This window comes from Gekko japonicus, unplaced genomic scaffold, assembly GCF_001447785.1.
Source record: "Gekko japonicus isolate JY-2015 unplaced genomic scaffold, Gekko_japonicus_V1.1 scaffold46, whole genome shotgun sequence".
Lineage (NCBI taxonomy): Eukaryota > Metazoa > Chordata > Lepidosauria > Squamata > Gekkonidae > Gekko > Gekko japonicus.
The window spans coordinates 709,428-721,987 of record NW_015169173.1 but is presented as its reverse complement, the minus strand read 5'-3'; positions in this window follow the sequence as shown (position 1 = coordinate 721,987).

Genomic DNA, 12,560 nt, shown 5'->3' with positions numbered 1-12,560 from the left:
TGTGTTCATGTCACATGTATTTCTAGGGATTCCCAGGGGCAGGGAAGTTCCCTTTTAGAACCAACCAAAAAGTGGGATGTCTATTCAAAATGCCCCCAAAGCAAGATTTAATAAACAAAATTTTTCTGTAGTATTCTAGGGTGTGATGTGCATAGCCCAAAATGGTATGGTGTGCAGAACATTGTGTGGAGGTCAAAAAGAAAAGACTAGATAGAATGGGGGAATTATTCATATTTTTTTAAAATTAATCACCATTACATTATTGTAAAAGAGAAGAGAAGAGTAGCAGATGCAAAAAGTTAATCAGTCTATACATCCCAGTACATATAATACTACATCAAGGATATTGTTACATTAACAAAAATGAAGGTCATAGAGAACATAAAACCAGAGGGGAAAAAAAATTCCAATTTAAAAACCAGCTATATTTTAACATAAACTAACCAGAATCTTTGTTCAGCTGGATCTGTTTGGCAACAACAAACAACAACAAAAAATGATGGTAGAGTAGGGCTTGGAGAACTGAATATGTGGGCCTTGTCTTTTTGTGCCCATATGAAATTAACTAGCATCTTCTGCACTTTTGTCATAAATAACATAATAGGACTATAATAATATCCAAAGATTTTTTTTGCATTTTGTTTTATTGAAGAACTAAATTACAAATAAAGATTACAATTTTAGCTAGTAATATATACATTCTTCTTACATCACAATTTCTTCTTTTGTTTTTTATAGATGTACATGTACATTTTTAATTGCTTTAATAATCAACAATAAAAGCTTTTTTCCTTTCTTCAATCTCTTCAGTTCTTCTGTCTTCTCAGTATTAACCTATGCTGCATTTTAAGTATTTTAAGCAAAACTTTTCAACATAACCACAAAACTGAAACAAAATACACAGGCTCAAAACCAATCATAGTTCAGTCCAAGGGAGGCTTGTAGGCCAAAGGGACTTAACCTTTCACCCAAGGACTGCTGAAGGGAGGGCACATACCCATGCTCCCCGCTACCCAGTTGCCCTATTTCAGATATAACAAGGGCAGTCCTCAGAGAAAAACATGAATGCTTGTCGCTTAAAAAGAGTCTATATGTTCATCCAGCTCTTCTCGGTCTTCAGAGCGACAGATTCTGGTTGCTTTAAACGGAGTGGGAGGTGATCTTGCTTTCCTTTTGTTGTAGTCTCCTGGTGATTTTTTTAAAAATTAATATTTTATTATTTTCCACGTAACATGTTTGCAACAAAAATCTCATACATTTTTGGAACACTACACATACTATTACATCATATTATACACAGTGTCACTGGCAATGTCTGCTTAATATGTATATATTAAGAAAAATATATTAAGAAAATATGTATATATTAAGAGAAAAGTCCCCCCCCCGTCATTGCCGGTGATTGCTTAAAAGACTATTTATTATCTTCTCCTTAAACTCCCAAACAAACAATACAAAAAGAAAAATTAAACAACACCAACAATATTTATACCTTCGTGGTGGAGTTCTTGGAGGTTGCCACCTCCCTATGGGACTTTGGAAATTCCCAAAGGGGGTCCTTCCCTAAGACTCCGCCCTATGGGAGGTAGTGAGGGAGTTCCTCCTGAATGCCTTACCCGCAGTGCTCCTATTATATAAAGATACTGGTGATTTATTTAAAGCAGCCAGCAACTGCTCTCCAAATGCCTGGTCAAAAGCTGTATAAATCACCTGCTTATATTCCACACAGAGTTTGCCTGTGTTCAGCCAATGATACTTGATGCCTAACTCCTGGAGTTTTGTTGTAATTGGTTTCAAGTCCCTTCTTATCTTGAGGAATTCTGGTGGCAGATCAGGGAACACCTGTATCTTTACATCTTGATATTCCGAACCATTTTTTCCTCGTGCCTGTGTTATCCATTGTCTGGTTCTGAAGTCCTTGGAAACTACAACAATGTCTCTATAATAAACTGAAGCATCTGCTGTTTCCTCTCGTTGTCTGCCCACCCGATAAGCCATTTGAATTAAACGAACCACTCCTTCCTCCAGATTTAAAATGCCAACCAGCCAATTAGCAATAAACATTTTTAGTTCTGTTCCTTCTTCAACATTTGGTTTAAATCCTCTGAATTTCAGATGCAACTCACGGGAACAATAATCCAAAGAAAGAATGTGTTCTGCAGCCCATAAATCAGGGGAGCTGCAGGCAGTTTGTTTCTCCAACGCAGATACCTTCTTTAAAGCGTTATCAGCTGTTTGCTTAGTTTGCTTAAACTGTTCTTTTAATTCATCCATACACTGGAATGCTGGTTTTAGCATTTCCACAATGTCCATTCTTAACTCTTGTCGTTGTTTAGCCAAGGCTTCTAAAAGAAAAGTTGTTGTAAGAGTAGTCGCTTCCTCATCAGTATTTCCTAAGTCCATTGTGGAGGAGGTTCCAGCTTCAGCTTGAGCAAAAAAAACTCTGTCAAAGAAGGTATATTATCCATTTTTTGCTTTGCCTTCTGCTTCCCCTTCTTATCTTGCCTTGGAGGCATGTTTTCAGAATCTCAAATAAATTCAAAAGGGTTGAAAATAATAAATTAACAATGAACAGACGGCGAGCTGCGGGTAATATCTGCCAACCACCACTGGTCGTAGCCCCGCCCCCATAATATCCAAATATGAATAAAATTTTGACAGATTAATCAATTTAGGTACTATAAGGCTGCGGTTAGATGACAAGCTTGACATGCTTTGGCTGCGCTTCTAATTACACCATTTTATTTTGTCATGGGGAATCAGACATCCCACCTTGAGCTGGCTTCACTGCACGCTCATCCTGTGACTGACCATTCAGATTATTGCTGCATGGCAACCATGGAGTGGGTGGGCAGGAAGCAACCTTTTTAAAATTTGTTTTTCACTAATGCACATGAGTGCATACTCAAAGCACACTCCTTTTTTGAGGTTGTATTTTTTCATATGTGTGTGTTTGCACATGTGAGTGTATGTGTACATGGAAGTCATGGCAACCTCTGGTGACTGACTGTGTGCACCTAGAAGTCCTGGTGACCTCTGGTGACTGACCCCTACTGGGAGCTTGGAGGATATTCAGAGAGGTGGCTGAATAAAACCTACCCCCACCTCCCGACTGCTGGTATTCCAAGGAGGTCTCCCATCCAAGTACTTGCCAGAGATGCTGCTTCTTAGTTTCCAAGTTGTGATGAGATTGGGCTTACCTGGGCTATCCAGGTCAGGGCAAAGCATTGCTCCTTTTTGACAGCTCAGCTCCACCAGAAATCAAATGAGGATTCCAAAGTGACAGCTCTGGCCCTGCCCCCTTAAGGGCATGCCTTCAAACTCCTGGCAAGATGGCAGCAGCTGGTGGCCAATGGGATTGCTGGAGGAGGCTGTTGGGATATGTAGTGCAGCATACAGGAAGTGTTTTTGAAACTGCTTTGGAGGTTTTCTTAAGAAAAACATTCTTAAGAAAAACAGTCTTGAGAAGCTTCAGAGAGAGAGAGAGAGAGAGAGAGAGAGAGAGAGAGGTTTGTAAACTATCTGTAAAAAATAAACACATAAGCTGTGATTGAAGACCCAGGGGCAATTATGTGCTTATGCGCACATCACTACCTGATCAAAAAAAGAGGGGACAGAAACAGATGGGAAGGTTCACACTCCCAGGTGGCTTGATTTCACAACAGGGGAGTTTAGGCATCCAGAAATTCAGGATGAAAGCACAGGCATCCATAAAGACCAGACTTTCCCTGGTGCCTGCTAACTCCAATTCCAAGGCAGGCCAGAACAGGATGGCACTGACTGGGGAACGGGAGGCAGATGTCTCTGTCTGATTGTGCACTTTAAATCTGAAAGGGAACAGCAATGACATCAGTTCAAACTGCTCATCTGACCACAGCCTAAGTCACTCAGTCTTGTAGTAATGTCTTCTAAAATGAGTAATATGCATATTATCAATATAGCGTTGGAATGAGGCAAACTTATTTTACCTTCGTAATAAAAACTTAAATAAAAAGGGCCAGAAGAAACTGGGAGGTGAGAGAAGAAAGTAAATAAAATTTCAGAAAGAAAAAGAAATGCTCTCTCACACACATTTTAAAATGACAGCTTTCAGTGTAATGACTGTTTAAGTATATATATACAGCTACGAGATTTACTACGTTATTTTTCTATATTATTTGAAATCTGAGTCAGTCCCATTCTAGGAAAACCTCTGATTTTAGACCAGGCTATTACTATATACTTCTATATCTTTATATTCCCCATGGCCATTTCTGTTTTTGCTTAATCATTAATGAGTTCAAATCAGTCCTCTCAGATTCCAGTTCTTACAATGTTTCCTCAGATGGTCTTTGATAGACCAGTAACATTTCCTGCCATTTCTCCAGGAACCCCATCAGGATCCTCTTAGCCTTTGATTTGCTCCCACATTCCACTTTGCCAGGGTTTTCAGGATTCGGCTGTTGCTCTAGGATTTCTAGACTGTAGCCACCTTTTGAATCTGCAGCTCGTTGATCTTGGTGGGGAGCAATGTTAGATATAGAAACATCTTGAACTTGAGACTGGATATTTTCCTCATTTGATGGGGAGGCTCTATCTGTATTTCTCCTCTGAATGAATTGATTTAAAGAGCCAGCCACAGACCGTAAATTTTCTAAAGAACTCTTTAAATCATTCAGGATAGAGTCTGTATTAGTACATTCCCGAGTCAGCAAGACTCCTGAAGCATTGGAAATCTGTGAATCCTTGACTGGATTATTTTGTACTGCATCAGCTGTTTTCATTTTAAGTAGTTTTCATTGGGCCTCTCAGAAACTGTAGCTTCAGGGTCAGAAGAGGCAGATATTTTGCCTCTTTTAGCTAGAGTTAACAGGTGAATACATTCATCAGCAAAAACTCTGTTAACAAAAATTTGGAATGTGGCGAGGAATCTTCACATATTGAGAAGCATGGTCAGAATTGTAGCACAGCTAAAGGTCAGGAGAATTTGCAGCCCATATGGTGTTTTCGTAAGCTTTTCAACTTTTTCAAGATTAATAGACTGCATCTCTGATCTTAGCAGTTGACTAAGTAAAAACACAATAGCTTGTCTGTTTGTCCAGTGGCCTCTATTTAGGTTATTTTCAGTTACATATAAAGCGACTTGTTTCCTTTGAAGATGATGTGTGGAACCAAACATTTTCCTTCCCTCACTCCCAGACACTCGTTATATTACTTCTGCAAGTTTTGATTTGGAGATAGCGACCAGTTGATATAATTAGTCTTTGCACAATTCTGTTGCCAGTTGGGGGGGGGGGGAGGACTTAGAATCTCCTGATTGTGGGCATTTAGGGTGTGCTGTAAAAAGTCCAATTTATTAGAAATTGATTTCAACTGCTTGTAAATGGCTATAACTGTTTTTCCACTGAGGAAGCGATAGTCTCCTATAAAGGTTGACAGATGATCTTTCAATGAATCCTGGACTGTTTTCCCCTTCTGTACAGCAAGTTTCCCCAGTAGGATAAGATGCTGTTTGAGAGCCCAAGGTCATCCAGCCAGGTGCAAGTGGAGCAGTGGGGAACAGTCTGATAGTAACTGGACTTTCAGATCCAATTCTAGAGCCCTGGTTTTGTTTGGGGAGACAAAATCAGAAAGGTCACTTACTGTATCTTCCCACAAAGTCATATCATCGATTCTTAGCTGGGGAGACCTGATATTGTCCTCGTTAGAAATAGTACAGAATTATTTTATGAGGCGGATTCTCGCCTTGCCAAGGGGTGCACCAGTGGCATTAATGAGGGCTGAACTGGGAATTACTTCGTTGAATGCCAGAATCAATGTCAGAAATCTATTCTATTGGAGAAAATGTTTAGAATGACCCCAGGATTCCCTGGGGGGGGGTTAAGTTTTAGTTTGCACCTGAAAGCCTCCAAGAGATTAGGTGACCATTTGGCCTCGATTCAATTGAAAGTTTCAATTCCTGGTGATCTATTAAGGAATAAAACTCAAGCACGGGAACTGAAGGAATGGGTGTTCAAAAAGGATGGGCTTATGGATCAGGATGTGATGGCACATTGTCTTACGGCACCATTATTCAAGTTTTTATAAAGGGATCCCTGTAGGGCCCTGTATTTAGATAATTTAACCAGCCTGGAATTAAAATCGGCTTTTACAGCTTTTAAGATTTCAATCCATGCCCTCAGTGATCAGGACTGGGTGTTTCTTTGGTACCCCTGCCCCCCTTAGACTTTGTCTTTGTGATATGGGGGAAGTTGATGGTATTGTACATTATATTCTGAGATGCCCATGGCATGAAGCCCCTTGGTTTAATTACATCACCCCTATTATTCCGCAGCGTGATGGACTCTCCTATCTGGATCTGGTCAAATTTTTACTCTCAGACCTTGACCACTATGTCTCTAGCAGAATGGCGTTATTTGCCTTAGCAACAAGAAGAAGAAGAAGAAGAAGAAGAGATTGGATTTATATCCCACCCTTCACTACCCAAGGGGGTCTCAGAGCGGCTTACAATCTCCTTTCCCTTCCCCTCCCCACAACAGACACCCTGTGAGGTAGGTGGGGCTGAGAGAGCTCTTGACAGAAACTGCTCTTTTTTAAGAACAGCTCTTATCAGAGCTACAGCTTGCCCAAGGTCATCCAGCCAGGTGCAAGTGGAGCAGTGGGGAACAGTCTGATAGTAACTGGACTTTCAGATCCAATTCTAGAGCCCTGGTTTTGTTTGGGGAGACAAAATCAGAAAGGTCACTTACTGTATCTTCCCACAAAGTCATATCATCAATTCTTAGCTGTTTTGCTGACTCTTCAGGGAAGTGTGAGTAGGGTTGCCAGGTCCCTTCACTGTCACAGTGGGTGGGTTTGGAGGGCATTCTGGAGGTGGGTGGGACATCGTGTACAATGTCCCTGATGTGATGACATCACCCAGAAGTGATGTCATCGCATTGGTGATGTTGCTCACAACACTCTGGTTTGGGGGCAAATCTCTATGGTTTTTTGACTTCAAAACCATAGAGTTTGCCCCAAAACCAGAGTGTTGCCATGCGACAACCCCAGCACGATGATGTCACTCAGAAGTGATATCGCATTGGGGGCATCACTCACCGACGCCCCTGTTTGGGGAATGGGATTTCTCCCACCAGCCAGCAGGCTGTCAGAGGATCCAAGCCTCCAAAAGTGGGGGACCTGTGGGCTGGCAACCCCAAGTGTGAGTCTGGGCTTGTTCTTGTGTATTTTCTCTTCTCCTTAAAAGTATCCACTGAGAGTTGCAGGAAGCTTCTTTCGATATCTCTCAGGTCTTGAGATAAGTATCCAGTTGTTAAAAATCCATATTTCCAGAAGACCACTCTAATTTAGTCAGTTTGGTTCAGCTGAGGTTATAATAGACCTAAATAGGACCTTAACAGTGAAGATAAAACAAGAGGGTTCGTGAGTGAGGCAAGCAAACGCTGTTAGCCTGACGCCCTCTTCTCCAAGAATAACCCACCTAGCAATATTTTTTGAAAGAAAGAAACTCAACATTTGATGGACAGTTCAGAAATTATTCATTGATCCAACCACTGAGTTGATAGGTTACTGTGACCTAAGGTGTGACCTCTGTTTGCTTATTCTTGCACAGTGCCTTCCAGAGTCAAAGAGGGTGATGTAATGGAGTTTTGTGCTTTACCACACACGCAAAAATAGAGCAGGCCTATCTCTTTATAAAAGACAGGGATCCCTCCGTAACAGGTCTGCCGCTAGGATTATGCCGAAAATGGCTCCTGATGAGGGACAGAGAGGTGGTTGTTTAATAGCCCTTGAATGAAGCCTGGTCTACACATGCAACAGAATTGGGTGATAGAATGGACTGTGCTATTCCAGGTTGCAGTGGAGCAAAGTATACTTTTCAAAGCTTCCTGATATGAATAATTCCCTATGAGTGGAAAACTAGTATAGAATGTGAAGGGCTAGGCTGAAGATTTTCTCCTTGGTGCGCTTTCTAAATCTATTCATTTCCAGGGAGTTTTTACATGGTAGAACATTAAACTCTCCCAACCAGCAGCCAGAACTGACACATTCTGTCACCTCAAAAGCCCACTAACTCTTTCAACTAATCATTTGTGTCGGTGCTGGAGGAAGGTGTCATCCCTGAAGCTGAGTGGAATCAACCAGTGTGTGAAGAAACAGAAGTCTGGAAAGGGCTGAGGAAGGGAGAACTCTGAGAGAGCCCCTTAGAATGCAAAATCTGTCTCTCTGGGGATCTGTTGTGAGGTGGTGGATATACTGTCTAATAAGCATGCCTTTTTAGATCCTTACCCTCCTGAGTCTTGTCAGTCCCCCGCTTATACCTTTCTCAGCCCATTTACTTCAATGGATTTAGAAATGCGTACTCTGCTTAATTCCCTCTACTGGGGAATTGCACAACTTTGAAGTCAATGATGAAAAAAATTGAAATTATTCAAGAATTTTTATTCCTTGGCTCCATCATCAACCAAAAGTGAGGGGAGTCGGTTGGTGGCACGCAGGGAGAATGGCCGCTTAGCCCCGTAGCTCACCCAACTCCCCTGATCCTAACAGTTCATCAAAAGACAACCGACAAACATATGGAAAAACAAAATAAGGGAACGAGAGCCCAAATAATAAGTAAGCCGGCAAGACTGAGCTTAGGAGTGAAAAGTGGCTATTTTAGACAAAAATCGGCAGAAACGAACAAGGGAGATGCGGCAAAAATAACTGCCAAAATGGCGACCAGAACTTCAGAAGTACCGGCACCAGCCTCTACACTCACTAAAAGAGACTTAACAGACTTGGAAGATTGTCTAATGATCAAATTGGGGGCACTGCTAGCTCCAATAAACGAACAACTCACTCAAATAAAAACATTGATGTGTGAGACAGAAAAAATCGTGGCGGGGCAATGGCGATGGCGGAAACAATCAAGGAGGGAAACAGACAGATACGAGAAGAAACAGAACCACTGAAAACCAAAATGCTGCTTCTGGAAATGGAGGCGAGGCAGAAAAACCTGAAGGCACGAGGCTTTCCAGAGCAACTGGAAGAAGATGCGGATCTCCCTGCCTTTTTAGCCAGTTGGCTAGCAGCTAATCTGAGACTTGATATGGGGGAAGCACCCACAGTAACGAAGGCCTATCGTTTAGGATCCCCTCACAACATCAACAGAAAGGGCCCCAGGGACATCATTTTCACTCTATTGGATTACAGAATCAAAAAAAGAATACTGGCTGAAGCGAAGCAAAACGGAAGCTTGAACTACAAGAACATAAAAATAGAAGTATACCAAGACTTTCCACCTGAAGCCATCAACAGAAGGAAGGAGCTAAAACCCATAACAAGTCAACTTCAAGCAGCCACAAATCTACAAGTGGTCAGGCCCTGCCACAATTCAAGTCTTTAAGGAAGGAAGAAAGTATCAAGTCCAAGATTATGAGACAGGGCTACAAATGCTGAAAAAAACTGGGACTGAAGGGACCACCAGAGGGCAGCAAACAAGGCTCCAAGAGAAAACACATCAAGTCTGACACGCCAGAAAAAAACAGCAGGAGCCACATAGAGTTTTAAGCAGTGCACCAAGCACAAAATAATCACAGGTTGCAGGGATTTTATAAAGAAAAAGGCAGTAACATGGCAATAGATTCTGAACAGGTTCAACACTAGTGCCTGATTTAAGCTTGAGTTAGGAAAGGGGGGGGGGTTACTAGATTGAACATTATTGCTGGAGAAGCAAGTCAATGCAGCTGCAAAAAAAAAAAGAGAGAGCTTTCTTCCAACTCAGTCTAGCCCAGAAAATGGCCCCGTTTTACAGTCACTCCATTGGCTGCCCACCAGTTACTTGGCTCAATTTAAGATATTAGCTGTTATCAGGGGTCATTTCCTGCAGGAGCGGAGCTCTAGCAGTAAAGAGCCCAGGGGGCGGGCACATGCAACAAGCCCCACCCCCTGCTCCCAGCAGCCCTGAGTCAGAGCAAGAAGCAGCCAGGTAAGTTGCAGAGCTCCCCCCAGCCCAAAACAGTCCAGTGGCACCTTGAAGACCAAGTTTTATTCAGGTACAAGCTCTCCCTCCTCTGTGAGGACAGATCTGCACGTTTCCCCCCCCCCCCCATTAGCTAGGAATCCAAAAGAGTCCAGTGGAACCTGAGCGGTGGGTGTTGCCTTCTGACACACTTCTGGTGATGTCAAGGGGTGTGGCATATGCAAATAAGTTATGCTAATGAGCTCCTGCACCTCTTTTTCTATGAAATGACCCCTGGCTGTTATACATGAAACCCTTCATGGCCTCAGCAACTCACATCTTCTGGACCATCTCTTCCCCCTGTGCTCCTCCATGACAGCTTTGCTCATCCACCCTCCCAAGCATCCATTTTCTCTAGGGGAACTGATCTCTGTAGTCTGGAGATGAGCTGCAATTCCTGGGGAGCCCCAGGTCCCAACTGGAGGCTGGCATCCGTATATGATGAGGTTAGGAAGGCCCCTATTCTCTTGGCTTTCCGCAAAGTGTGCAAAACTGAATTATTCCGGAGGGCGCTATTATACAGGTAATAGGGCTTTTGCTTGTTTGCAGGAGCATTCCGCTAAATGAGCCCCCACCAATAGCCTGAAGCAGCCCAGATACTGTTTCAATGAGGCCGGAGTGTCCAGTTTGAACTTGGGAGACTGGCGCTCAATTAGTCACGGTAATGGTAATGATCAGGGCTTTTTTTTTTTTTTTTAAAGGAGGTGCCGGAACTCTCAAGAGGGAAATGAAGTTTTCAATCTGTATACTGAAAACCCATGAACTTTTGAACGTTTTCAGAAGAATTTTGTCGAAGAGGTTCCAGAACTCCGTTAGGGTTGCCAGACCCCTGGTTTGGCAGGGGTTGCCCGATTTGGAGGGGCTCCTTCCTGCCCACTTGCCAGACAGCTGGCAGGTGGGGAAGCCTCACCCCCAAGAGTGACCACCCAGCCTCCCCCCACCTCTCCCCAGCAGTACTTAAAGGAAGGCTTTAAACACTGCTGGGGAGAGGCGGGGGCTTCTGCTCCCCAACATAATGACATCACTTCTGTGTGATGTCATCACTCTGGGGACTCTCCACCCCCTCCAGTAACACTCCCCAAAGTCCTCCACTGGGGACTTTGAGGGATCTGGCAACCCTAAACTCTGTTCTGGTGCGTTCCCCTAGGGAAAAAGTCCTGGTAATGATTCAGAAAGATGCTTTGATAGGAACTTGAGACTCTAATCCCGTGTATGATCTGTTGCTGTAATTGTGCTGTTGCTGTGTAATTTCCGCACTGTTTGATGTGTCATGTTTAAATGCTTATGCTTCCTTTCAGATTTGCTTCAGATTTCTGATTGTTTTCAGATTTCTGCAACACAAACCCTATTGTGTGGTTTATTGGATGTCCCGTCCTGTTACTCATATTTGACTTTCATTGGATGTCCCGTCCTTTTACTCATATTTGACTTTCACTCTAAAATCCTCCTTGAGCCTCAGTGAGAAAGGTGGATCTTAAATAAATAAATATTCTGGACAGGGCATTAGGGGCCGTAGCTGGATGGCTACAGCAGAGCCTGCTGAAATTAAATCCAGTGAAGACGGAGGTCCTGTACCTGAGCCATGGGGGTGTGGAATTGGGAATCCAGCTCCCAGCCCTCAGTGGGGTACCATCGGCATCAGCGCTGAGGGTGAGGAGTCTTGGGGTGATTCTGGATCCCTCACTTTCTATAGAGGCCCAGGTCACCGTGGTTGCCAGCACAGCCTTTTACCCTCGCCGCCTGCTTGGGTAGCTGGTTCCCTATCTCACCCTTCAGGACTTAGCTACAGTGATCCACACAATGGTCCCTTCCAGGCTGAATCACTGTAACTTGTTCTACGTGGGGCTACTTTTGAACCTGATCCAGAAACTACAGCTAGTGCTGAACGTGGCAATACACCTGCTGATGGTGACGCCTCTGCGGGCACACATCCAGCCAGTGCTTTGCCAACTGCACTGGCTGCCAATTGAATACCAAATCTGGTTCAAGGTTATAGTTCTGACCTTTAAAGCCCTATGTGGCCTGGGACCAGCATATCTGTGGGACCGCCTCTCCCCATATGTACCCCGGAGAGCCTAGCACTCCGTAGATCAACACCTCCTGGTAATCCCCAGCCCGAGAGGCGTCTGCTTAGCCTCAATTAGGCCTCAGCTGAGTCCATTCATGGGTTAGGGTGGGATACAAGCTAAATAAATAAATACATGCCCCATCTGGAATTTAGTAAGCTTATCTATATACTAATACCGAAGTCGCCCCCTGGTGTGCGGATAGCTAAATCCGCGCACCGGGGGCACCCGGGGGGGAGGTAGAGTTTTGTGCACACGTGAGGCGTTCCCCAGGTGTGCACAAAAATCTAAAAAGTTAAAAAATATATCAGGGGGATACTTAAATTCCCCCAAAAGTGACAGAGCGTCTCCTGCGCATGCGCAGGGAATGCTCTGCAGCCGCCGCTGCCGCCTCGGAGTGGGGGGGAGGTGGCGAGGCCCGGCGGCTACAAGCCGCGCGGCTCTCGCTTTGCAGCCGGGGGGAGGGGGAAGCGGCGAGGCCCGGCGGCGACAAGCCGCGCGGCCCGTGCTTT